Source organism: Arvicola amphibius, chromosome 4, assembly GCF_903992535.2.
Source record: "Arvicola amphibius chromosome 4, mArvAmp1.2, whole genome shotgun sequence".
Classification (NCBI taxonomy): domain Eukaryota; kingdom Metazoa; phylum Chordata; class Mammalia; order Rodentia; family Cricetidae; genus Arvicola; species Arvicola amphibius.
In genome coordinates, this window is record NC_052050.1 from 20,449,779 (window position 1) to 20,460,791 (window position 11,013).

Below are 11,013 nucleotides of genomic sequence, written 5' to 3' on the forward strand. Positions count from 1 at the left end.
AGGGGAGAACAAAAGCAGGCTATGGGACAATTGCTTTTCCCACTGGGCCATCTCATCAGCCCATCCAAATCTTTTCTAGGTGTAAAACCTGAGTCACAGCCTGAGACAAGAATAATCAAAACTGGGTTTCTCCATGTAGCCTTGGATGTCCTAGAACTCTCTCTGTAGACCAGGCTGATCTCGAACTTACAGCTCTGCCTCCCTGTGCTGGAATTAAAGGCATGTGCCACCACTGCCAGGTTGTTTTGTTTTGTTTTTTAAGACAAGGTCTTGATTTGCAGACCAGCCTGGTGTGCTCTAAACAATCTTTCTTTTTCAACTAACCCGAGTGCTGTGATATCAAGTGTGTACTACTACGCCTGGCTGTAGAAAATCTTCAAATATCTGAAGTAAACAATCCAAAGAACAGGCGATTCAAGAGAAGAAGAAACCCCAGATAGTAACAAAAGTGGAACTGGCAGGTGGTAGCAATCTTGTTAGTGCCAGGCTGCCTGCCCCTGAAGTGCACTCAAAGAACTCATTTTCTTCCAAAGAAAAGGATGCTGGGGAGAAGCGAACAGAGTTCGCTTTGATAACAGTCAACAAGTCAAAATAACTTGAGGAAGTCCCTGAAACAGACTGGAGCCACTAGGCCCCTCCCTGCAGAGGAAGTAATAAAAGCTGAGCCTGCTCATGAAGGAAGAATAAATACCCTTGCTTTATTCATGCCCTGGAATACTAAAATGCAGCTAGAAAGAGCAACACAGTGGGGATCCAGTTCAGTGGCAGAGGCCTTCCTTAACATATGTGAGCCTTGGAGTCAACAGCCAGTGCCACAAAAACAAGGAAATGGGCTGATTAGATGGCACAGTGGGCGAACATACTTGCCATGCAAGCCAGAAACATGGCTTTGATGCCTGGAACCCACATGGTAGAAAGAGAGAGTCAAACTCCTGTAAGTTGTTCTCTGACCTTCCCATGTATTCCATGGTTCATGCCTGTTTACTTATGAACAAACACATAATATAAATCTACATATTATAATAGTAGTAACAATAAATAATAGGGGCTAGAGAGATGGCTCAGTGGTTAAGAGTACTTGTTCCTCTTGCTGAAGACCTGAATTTAAATCCCAGCTCCCACATGATGACTCACAACCTTCTAACTCCATTTTGGGGATCTGACCCTCTCTTCTGGTGTTTGTGAACTCCAGGCATGCACATGGTATATATACACATCGGGCAAAACATTCATACACATAAAATTTGATCAAATAGATAGTATATGGTGCCAGGAATGCAGTTGACAGGGAGCATGGTTGCTGAGCATCTACAAGGTCTTGGGTTCTAGCCTCAACAAACCCTCTTCCCACAAAATAAAACTTTTAAAATAAAAAATCATATATTATATATATGTATATACTATATATGTGTGAGAGAGAGAAGGAAAAGAAAAACTAATGACAAAATTGCCACAATTCTACTGTAGGGAGAAAGAAAATAGTAGGTTACTTTTATCAGGTGTTATACTCTGATGCACTTATATAAGATTTCAAGTACAAAGAATACAAAACCATGCTTGTATGTTTGAAACGTTGTGTAATTTAAATGAAAGAGGAGCTGGACACAATAGTACACACTTTTAATCCAGCACTCAGGAGGCAGAGGCAGGGGGAGCTCTGTGAATGCCAGGCTATCCAGGGCTACATAGTGAGACTCCATCTCAAAATAATTAAGAGCCAAATGTGGTGCCACTGAAATTGGCTCTCAGAAGGTGGAGGCAGTGACATCAGGAGTTTGGGGCTGGAGAGACAGCTCAGCAGTTAAGAACACTGTTCCAGAGGTCCCAGCTTCAGTTCCCAGCACCCACATGGCAACTCACAACAGTAGCCACCAAAGGAGTAACATGCCACACTGGTAAGCCATAGCCTTGTGGCAATATACAGATATATAGAAATGGGATAACTTGATATTTAGAGCTTTGTTCGTACGAAGCCTAAGACATTGGCCACACAATTGTAACTGATCATGAGGCTCAGAGTGGCTATTTCATAAGTGGCTTCAGGAATGGGCAGGTGGAGAAAAAAAACAGTTCCCTGGGACCAGCGGGATAGAGAATACTTCTAGCTTCTCACAACTGTCTGCAATTCCGGTTCCAAGGGGATCCCACATACAGACATACATGCAGGCAAAAGACCTGCCCATAAAATAAACATGTTATTAACAAAAAAGGCCAGGATTTCAAGACCAATTGGGTTCCATCAGCTCCTGTCTCTAAACAAAATAAACAAGCATAACAGTGGAAACAGAACATCAGCCAAGGTGAGATACTGCTTGTGGCCACTGGGATAGTTTGTATCAAAAAATAGAGAAAGCTATGGGTGTTGGCAGTGGGGTAGAAGTGGAGCAGTATTTTCCTGTAGGAATGTAAAATTTTGCAGATGCTGTAGAAAACATGATCACTCCTCCAGAAGATAAATATAAAATCATTTTCTGATTCAACAATCCTACTTCTGGATATACATCTAGAGAGAGAGAAAGAGAGAGAGAGAGAGAGGAGAGAGGAGAGAGAGAGAGGAGAGAGAGAGAGAGAGAGAGAGAGAGAGAGAGAGACTGACTGACAGAGCTACAGAAAAGGATTGTCAGACTAGACCGGCTCCCTGCAAGAAGCAGAAGCCAGGCAAGCTGCCTGGAAGAAGCTCAGACCCATTGAGTCAGCGGGAAAGGACGCTTTCCAACCTGATGAGCTACCTGTGCAGTGTGAGCCGCAGGTCATGCTGGTGTCTGATGCGGCTGTCATGGAATCATTTCTGCTCCTGTAAGTCACCCTCTCCCCTATGCCTGTCAGTAACCCCAATAAAACTCATTGGTTCACCAGCTTGGCCTTTGGTGCTATCTGTACTATGGTCTGTTGTGGGCTCCCTGTCTGGGGTGAGTAGATGTGTGTGTTGTGTCTCCCCAGGAAAAGGTTTATCACAATCACACAGGTGCTGGGAACCACATCCCCTAACTCCCGAGCTATCTCCACAATCGCAGTGGTTTTTGTTTTTAAGTAAAAGGAGAGCTGTAATTTTAGTCTGAGGGAGGCACTAGCCTCTGTGAGAACAAAGTCCTAGATCCTGTTCCCAATGTCACAAGAAGAAAAGGAAGAGGGAGAAGGAAGCTATTAGAGAGAAGAATGGATCAACAAAACAAGTATTACATATATATAGTAAAAAGGATTATTCAATCTTCTTTGTTTGTTTTTTGTTTTCAGAGACAAGGTTACTCTGTGTAGCCTTGGCTATCCTGGAACTCACTCCATACACCAGGCTGCCCTTGAACTCAGAGATCTGCCTGTTTCTTCCTCTTGCTTGCTGGGATTAAAGGCATGCGCCACCGCTGCCCAGTTTGTATTCAACTTTACAAGGGAAAGCCATCCTGACATGGGTACCAATGGAGGAATCCTAAAGAATTGTGCTACCTGAAATGAATGGACAGGAACAAAAGGAAAAATGCTGCATGCTGCCACTTAGGTACACAGAGGCCAAGTCCTAAGACAGAGAGGATAGCCACAGTCCCGGGCGCAGACCATCCAGGGGTACAGAATTCCAGTCTGGGGAGATGGAAAAGTTCTGGCTGGGTGGCACAGGCCTGCAATACTAGGACTTGAGAAACATCAGCACGAGTATCAAGAGTTCAGGGTTATTATGGCTACAGAGTGAGGCTGAGGCCAGCCTAGGCCACGTGAAACCGTACGCCTCCACCCCCCCAAAAATATCAAAACAAAGTTCTGAATAAGGTCATGGTCATTAAAAACATGATAGACCTTCATGCCACAGAACAATACATTTTCAAAAGGTTAAAACAGGAACAGGTTAAAAGTTAAAATGGTGAACTTTGGATATTTGTTTGTTTGTTTGTTTGTTTATTATTTTGGATTTTGGAGACGGTTCCTCTGTGTAGCGTGTTGGCTGTCCTGGAACTTCATGTGTGGAGCAGGGTGGCTGCAAACTCACAGACATCTGCCTGCTTCTGCCTCCCAGGGGCTGAGACTAAAGGTGTGCTGCGGGACTGTTTACTCATTTTTGATTTACTCATTTTGATGTAGCCCAAACCATCCTTGACTAGACTGGCTTGCCTCTGTCTCCCGAGGGCTGGGTTGAGAGGTGTGTGCCACCACATGTAGTGACTTTGACATTACATTTATTTATTTATTTACTCATTTATTAGTTTGTGTGTTTGTTTTGGTTCGTACACTGAAAGCATACATAAAGAAAGGAAAAAGACAATACAGGCGTCGGATCTTGATTTTCTCCTGACGAGTGTCTGGGATCAAACTCAGTGGTCGACTTGGCAGCAAGGGCCTTTAGGATAACTGGCCCGTCTGAAAAGCTAATTTATCTTATCTTATTACACAGGGTCTCACTATGTAGCCTCAGCTGGCCTGAAACTCACTAAATAGACTGTATTAGAACTCCCAGAGATCTATCCGCTTTGTCTCCCAAGTTCTGGGATTTTTAAGGCACGAGCCACCACACCTGCCTTCGATGGTAAATTTTGTATTTTGTATAGTATAAAAATAAAATATAAATTGAAAAACAGGAAATGTGTCTCGGGGTCGGTGTATAGCTAAGTGGTATATCAGGTGCTTAGTATGCGCAAGAACATGGGTTCAATTCCCCAACCCTTAAGAAAATGTTGGTTTAAATCTAGCCCCTTAATCTAGCACATCCGGCAGGTGTATGGTGGTGACTCCTGCACTTGGTGGCACCTACCAGGCAGCTCCTTCCTCCCCTCTCCCACATCCAAGTGGGTCTCCTAGTCTCTCCAAGGTCTCGCTGCGCACGCGCACATCCTGCCATGAGGAGGCGTGGCCTCACTCTGCGCCTGTGCTGAATTCCAGCTGTGCCTGCGAAGAGAGAAATGATGCCCAGGATCGTCTCTGCCGCCCGCCGGCTGCGGAGAGGCCCACACTGCACACGCGCAGACCCAGCGTCCGCGTCAAAACAGTCAGACAGCGCGCTGCCCATGTCCTCCGCGCCCGGCTGCCAGGCGTTCCTAGGCTGGGCCGTGACTCCCGCCAGCCTGGGGCGCACGAGCTCACGTCTGACCCGCGATGCCCCGGGAGATCATCACCCTGCAGCTGGGCCAGTGCGGCAACCAGAGTGAGCAAGCGACCGCCGAGCCCCGCCAGTCTCTGGTTCTATCCCTTGGCCCGCATTCAAGTGCCTGGTACCCATCAATCCCTTTTGTCCTTCCCACAACCACCTTTCTTACCTTATTGCGCCTGATGATCCAGGCAAGAGCTGTCTCCTCAGACCTGGGCTGTGACAACTTCCAGGCGTCTTGGGAAGCCTTCCTGAATGTAACAGCCTCTGAGCCTGGGCTTTTCCGGCCTTAAGGCTCCAGCAGACTTGGGCTTCTTTCCCCTCCCCCAGTTGGGTTCGAGTTCTGGAAACAGCTGTGTGCTGAGCATGGCATCAGCCCCGAGGACATCGTGGAGGAGTTCGCCACTGAAGGCACTGATCGCAAGGACGTCTTTTTCTACCAGGTGCCTCCCCACCATGACTGGACCAGGACCCTAGGGACATGAAAGGAAGTGCAGCGAACTGGCGCTGGGAAACTCACTGGGCAGGATGGGACCAGAATGGCTGTCTTAAGAAGGGAGGGGCCTGCAGGAGCCAGAGTTGGGAGGAGGCAGGACTTGACCCAGCCAGGCTCACTGGCCCATCCTGGCTTCCCTTTGGCAGGCAGATGATGAGCACTACATCCCCCGGGCTGTGCTGCTGGACCTGGAGCCCCGGGTGATCCATTCCATCCTCAACTCCTCCTATGCCAAGCTGTACAACCCAGAGAACATCTACCTGTCTGAGCACGGAGGAGGAGCTGGCAACAACTGGGGCAGGGGTTTCTCACAGGTGTCAGTTCCGGAGTTCCTTGGTAATCCTAGCCTGGGATAAGGCAAGGCTCAAGTAAGTCTGGGACTCTGTCCAGACGAGACTGGCAATAAATAAGAGACAAATGGATATGCTGGGAAACGGACTGCGAGGAAGGTGGCTGTGCAAACTTTATGTAAATCATTCACAAAGCAGCAGTTCTGGGTTGAGAAAGATTCTGGCTGGGAAGGTGGGCTTCAGGATGGCAGCAGGGACAAAGGGTGGAGTTCTTGGTGCTGAAAAGAAGAAGACAGAGATCCTAGATGTCATGAGGTGAGAGCCCACAGATGCGATGGTGTCCACTGGCCCGGGTCATCAGACCAGCCTCTGCTACATAGTCATCCTCAACATCATCCAGGGAGAGGTGGACCCCACCAGGTAAGGGAGGCCCCATCACCCTCCCTTCTGGTCCAGAGCATAGAGGAGAAGCAGCCCCCTCCACTCTGCCCACCCTAGGTCCACAAGAGTCTGCAGAGGATCCGGGAAAGGAAGTTGGCCAACTTCATCCCCTGGGGCCCAGCCAGCATCCAGGTGGCCCTGTCAAGGAAGTCCCCCTACCTGCCATCAGCCCACCGGGTCAGCGGACTCATGATGGCCAACCACACCAGTATCTCCTCGGTGAGCAGGCTCCTGTTGTCTGTGTGTTAACAAGGAGCAAACCCAGGGCTTCAGGAATGGCAGGTAATGCTGCCACCTGGGAGCCACACCCCTGGCTCCTGGCGGCTCTGTTCCACTGTGTACTGTCATCAGCTTTCCCAGTCTGTCCCTAGTTAGTGTCCTGACCTGGATGCCATTCTGAAGCTCTCCTTCTCCCCAGCTGTGTAAACTGCCTGTGCTTTGCCTGCTTGCATCCCTGCCTCCCCTGCTCTGGCATCTGTTTGAGGGGATAACCCAGTCTCGGTTCCCTGGCTCTAGGGCTGTACTGTCCCTTGATTTCCTTGTGACCTCTGCCGTCTTCGTACCCTAAGCTCTTTGAACGGACCTGCCGCCAGTTTGACAAGCTGCGGAAAAGGGAGGCCTTCATGGAGCAGTTCCGTAAGGAGGACATCTTCAAGGACAATTTTGACGAGATGGACACATCTAGGGAGATTGTGCAGCAGCTGTTTGACGAGTACCACGCGGCCACATGGCCACCCAGGAGCAATGAGTTCCCGGGACAGGGACCTTCATCTGCCTTACCGGTCGGCCCAGGCCCTGCCTAGCTGACCACGCCTCAGAACACAGATCAGGGACCTCATAAATACTCATATACACACATACGTGCACTGTCTGTTGGCCTGGGGATGGGTTACTTCTTCTTTGAGAGTATTTATCTTTAATAAAGCACTGGATGGAAATCAAGTCACTCGTCTCTGAACTCAGGCTTTGGAGCTGGGGACAGACGTGCCTGTCTTTCCTTCATCTCTGACGGTTTTCTCCCACACTTCACACTTCTGACATCTTCAACTCTGGGCAGAAGCCTCCTCTGGCTTTGCCTTTAGCCCAGAGGACACTGGTGGCTCTGGACCCTGCTTGATTCCTTCCCACAATGAAAGGACACACAGATAGGATCTTTTCTCTGTCGCCCTCTGGCCCCACTTCCCCCTCCCTGTAGCAGGTGACCATTCCTGTGCTTCCACATTTCCACACTGAGTGTCCTGCTGGTGACAACAGCATGCCTGGGGCCACCACTGCCTACTCCTAGGTCCTAACCAGGCAGCCAGCCTAAGTGCCTTTCCCCTTCTGACCAGCAGGGCAGTGCTGGAGAGCTTGTCCCAGAGAGCCCGGACTAGAGTGTAAGAACAGCAGGAGATCAGGTCCAAGGCCTGGACTAAGCAGACCTGAAAGTGGTTCCAGAGCTAACATCTGTAATCCTGGTCTTAATTAGCCTTCATTTACGTAAAGTTTTTATTACATTTAATCCTTCTGTATGTGATTGTGGGTATGTGTGAGCCTTGGGGTAAGTGTGGAAGTCAGACAACTTGGGAGAATAGAATCTCTCCTGCCGTGTGGTTCCCAGGGAATAGAACTCGGGTTGTCAGGCTCAGGGGACAAGCGACTTTGCCTGCCAAGCCGTCTCACCACCCCACTGTCTTCTTTTTAAATGTATTTGTTTTTATTTTAGATGTTAGGGTGTTTTTCCTGCATGTATGTGTGTGCACCACTTGCTTATAGGGCTGTAGAAGCCAGAAGAGGGTGTCAGGTCCCCTGGAACTAGAGTTACAGACAGCTGTGGGTTGTGTTAGTGCTGGGAATTGAACCCGGGTCCCCTGGAAGAGTGCCCAGTGTGCTTTAACTGCTAAGGTGTCTCTCCAGCACCCTCCAGTTTTTAAAAGGCCAGTGGGGGAAAGATATACAATAGTGAATTTATGGCTCTAAATCCTTGGGACCCAAAGGGCAAAGTGGTTCTCTAGATTGTGCGAAACTATCGGGGGCCCCTAACCCTATAGCCACAGGTAAGAGCTGCAGTGACCATGACCGTCATGCATCGAGCACATGGCTTTGTTTCATCCTCGTTACAAACCCATGAAGTGGTGGATCTCATTGCCAGTCTCATTGTATAAACGAAAAAACAGCAAAGTAGATTCCCGAGTCACCCAGCTAAGCGCCCAAAGGCAGCAGAGTAGAAACAAGCTCTGATGTGATTGGCATGATGTGTTTGTCTATTTTTAACTAATTGGAAATGTGGTTTGAACAAAAATCGCCACCATAGACTCATAGGGAGTAGTATTTTTAGTCAGCCTTGGAGGACATGTAAGAGGGGTGGCCTTTGAGGTTTCAGAAGCCCAAGCTAGGTCTCATGGCACACTGCCTCTTCATGCTGCCTGCAAATCCCGATGTAAAATCTCAGCTACCTCTCCAGCACCATGTCTGCCTGTGTGCCACCATGCTTCTCGGCATAGTGATAATGGACTAAACCTCTGAACCGGAAGTCAACTCCGATTCAATGTTTTCCTCTGTTAGAGCTGACATGGTCATGGTGTCGTCTCTGCATAGCAACAGAACACTAAGACAGGCAAGCAAACCATTTTTTAAGATGTATTTATTATATTTCTGCATGTGTATGTGCATGCTAAGTGTGTGCCTGGTTACCCACAAAGGTCAGAAGAAGGCACTGGATCCTGTGGAACTGAGTCCCATATGCCTACGTGCCACTATTTGGGTGCTGGGAACTAAACCCAGGTCTTCTGCAAGAGGAAGCAGTTTTAGCCACCAGACCCTCATGCCTTTTTTTTTTTTTTTTTTTTTTTTTTAGATTATGTGACACTACCCCAAGCTGGCCTTAGACTTGCTCTGCTCGCCCAGCCTCTGCCTCTGCCTCTGTCTCTAGTGCTACCAACCTTGCTGGTGCACACACACACACACACACACACACACACACGCACGCACGCACACACCAATTTGTGTGAAGCTGAGGAGCAAGCTCAGGGTCTGTGTGATCACCGCTGTGATGCTGAGCTGTGCTCCTAGCCCATTGTCCATCTCTACCCATTGGCTCTGTGCCTACTTTGTATCTTCCAGGTTTAGTATAAAATCTGCTCACATCCTGGGGGCTTCTGGAGCTATGAGATAAGTCCATGGTTTAAAGGATGTGGGGACCTTGAATACTTAGGTAAAGAAAGCACATTTGATCTCAGTCTTGAAAATATTGGCTTTAACTGGATTTGGATCCAACTGCTCAGTATACTGAGGCTACTGAAGGGAAGTGGTCTACAGGCCCACATCCAGGCCACAAACAGCACCTAAGCCCGCCTTTGTCAAATCCAGTTAAGGTGAATATAGAGTCCCAGGCTTGTGCTAGGTATGGTGACACATGCCTTTAATCCCAGCACTCAGAAGGCAGCAGCAAGTGAATCTCTGAGTCTGAGATCAGCTAGGTCTACAAAAGGAGTTCCAGGACAGCCAGGTCATCACAAAGAAAACCTATCTCAAAAATAAATAAATAAGCCGGGCGGTGGTGGCGCACGCCTTTAATCCCAGCTCTCGGGAGGCAGAGGCAGGCGGATCTCTGTGAGTTCGAGACCAGCCTGGTCTACAAGAGCTAGTTCCAGGACAGGCTCCAAAAGCTACAGAGAAACCCTGTCTCGAAAAACCAAAAAAAAAAAAAAAAATAAATAAATAAATAAATAAATATATAAGAAAAGGAAAGAGAGTTGGGTTGCACAGCAGTGTGTTCCCAGCCCGCAGACATGACTAAATTCCCTAGCAGGGACAAGTGACTCTGCAGAGATGCCACCTTCCCTGACTGCTGAGTACCAGGTGTTAGGAGCATGGACAGACACTTGAACACCAGCCTCAGCCAGGCCCCTCCCCCAAGGCTATTTCCAGATCACCCAACACCCCAGACAGGGCAGCCCCTCCCAGTTCTTGGCCAGCAGCAAACCCCAAACTGTGTCAACCAGAGGGCAGTGCAGAGGCCAGGTGGAAAGAGAGAGGCCTCTGGGACTCGGGCAGCAGGTGGTGCTGGTAGTGAGAAACCCTTGTGGTCAGCGATACTGCAAGGCACAGATCTCAGAGTCCTGGCTGGAGGACAAGGGTTGCTGTGAAAAGGCTGTGGGGGAGAGAGAGAGAGAGAGAGAGAGAGAGAGAAAGAGAGAGAGAGAGAGAGAGAGAGAGAAAGAGAGAGAGAGAGAGAGGGAGGGAGGACTGCCCAAGCTTAGACCAGGAATATCTTTAACCAAACGACAGGAGAAAGTTAGTCACAGAAAGGTGATGTTCTCAGAAGACTCCCCGGGGGATGGGGTGATATAACTCCAGGGCCCTGGACCGTGGGTGAGACAGAGCAGTGGGGCAGGAAGCCCATATCCAAAAATAGACCTGCAGACACGAATCTGGAGCACAGGGACAGTAACTCTGGAGAATGTGTTGAGGTTAGGTCAAGAGGTGACAAGCAGAAATGGTGGTAAGGGTGAGCATCGCCACTGGACAAGGAGGTGGTGGGTTAGTTAGTCCATTGGGCCTCATCCAGGGTCTCCACCAGACACAGCATTCTCAGTCTCCCTAGAAAGCGGCGCTCCTCCTCCATGGAGAGTCAGTCCAAATCCAATAGACAACAAACCCTCTAGCAATGGCCACCTCCAATCCTCCTCCCCTTCATATTCCCTCTGCAGTAGGTTAAACAAGGAAGTGTTCCAAAA

At 48.8% G+C, this 11,013-nt stretch overlaps 1 pseudogene; it reads left to right on the forward strand.

The window, feature by feature from the left end:
• Positions 1–5,076: 5,076 nt before the first annotated feature.
• Positions 5,077–7,237, forward strand: LOC119811392 (annotated as a pseudogene).
• The last annotated feature ends 3,776 nt before the right edge of the window (positions 7,238–11,013 follow it).